Below are 1,097 nucleotides of genomic sequence, written 5' to 3' on the forward strand. Positions count from 1 at the left end.
CTTTCCCTCCAGTCCTCTCTCTGTATTAGGCAAGCGTGCTCATGCACCTGGTGTGATTTTCAAGTCTCTGGGTCTGGGATTCGAACCACACAGTCAGCCATGTGGGATCCAGCACCTTCTCCTCTATACTCTGTTTTTGTACTTTTTAAGTGATTTGGGGACTTTTTTTTCCCAATTTGTTGTAGGGCATGTGTGCTCACCTGAGAGAGGGAGGTAAAGTGAGAAATCACCCCCCAGTAGGGCAAAGTGGCCACACTGCAATCCTTTTTCTACTCTCCTCTTGGGATTATGGGCATGCTCCTGATATATTTTTCAATCCACCAGGTTTGGGACTTGAACCACAAAGTCAACTATGTGGGATCCAGTTGCCTTAACAACCATACCACCTATCTGGACCCAAGGACATGCTATATTTAAATGTCAGTAAAATTATGTTTGGACTTAGGTTTTTATTTTCCAGTATACTAATAGTATTGTTCATGAAGCTTTCCTCAGGTACATAATTGTATGTGTGCGGATGTATATGTATACAGGGTAATGATGTAAAATGTATTTCTTTCTGTGAATTACTGTCAAGAATGTTGAAAAATAATGTTCATAACACATTTAGTTTTGCAGTTGAATCTGTTTCCCTGTCTACTGCTGCTGCCTTTCTGCCTTTTATCCAGAGCCCGATTTGCACTCAGTTACTTTCTTTGCACCTATGTGCTCTCTTGTTTGTTCTAATTCCAGGAAATGAGTCTTGATGCTATTCTTGGTTTAACACCACCTTGTCACTGGGTTTACTTAGACATGTGTTCTAGTTCTAGCTAAGTGAAATGTGTAGGCCGGCTATTGGGATACATCTCTGGAGGTTTCCCTTGCTCTCAGAAAGGACAAGAGAGAGACGGTAACAATGTTAGTGCCATAGGTTTTTAATTTCCCCACATCCCTGCTTAAAAACACACAGCAACTAGGATAGCAAAACTGAAACCCTTTGCCAGCGACTACAACCAAACCAAGTAACAGAGGGCCACCAGGAGTTACAAAACCAACATGATCTCAAGCCATCGTGTAGGAGGAAGAAAAGAAGCAACAAACATCTGACAAACCTGAAA

The sequence above is a fragment of the Tupaia chinensis genome, unplaced genomic scaffold, assembly GCF_000334495.1.
Source record: "Tupaia chinensis unplaced genomic scaffold, TupChi_1.0 Scaffold000279_1, whole genome shotgun sequence".
Lineage (NCBI taxonomy): Eukaryota > Metazoa > Chordata > Mammalia > Scandentia > Tupaiidae > Tupaia > Tupaia belangeri.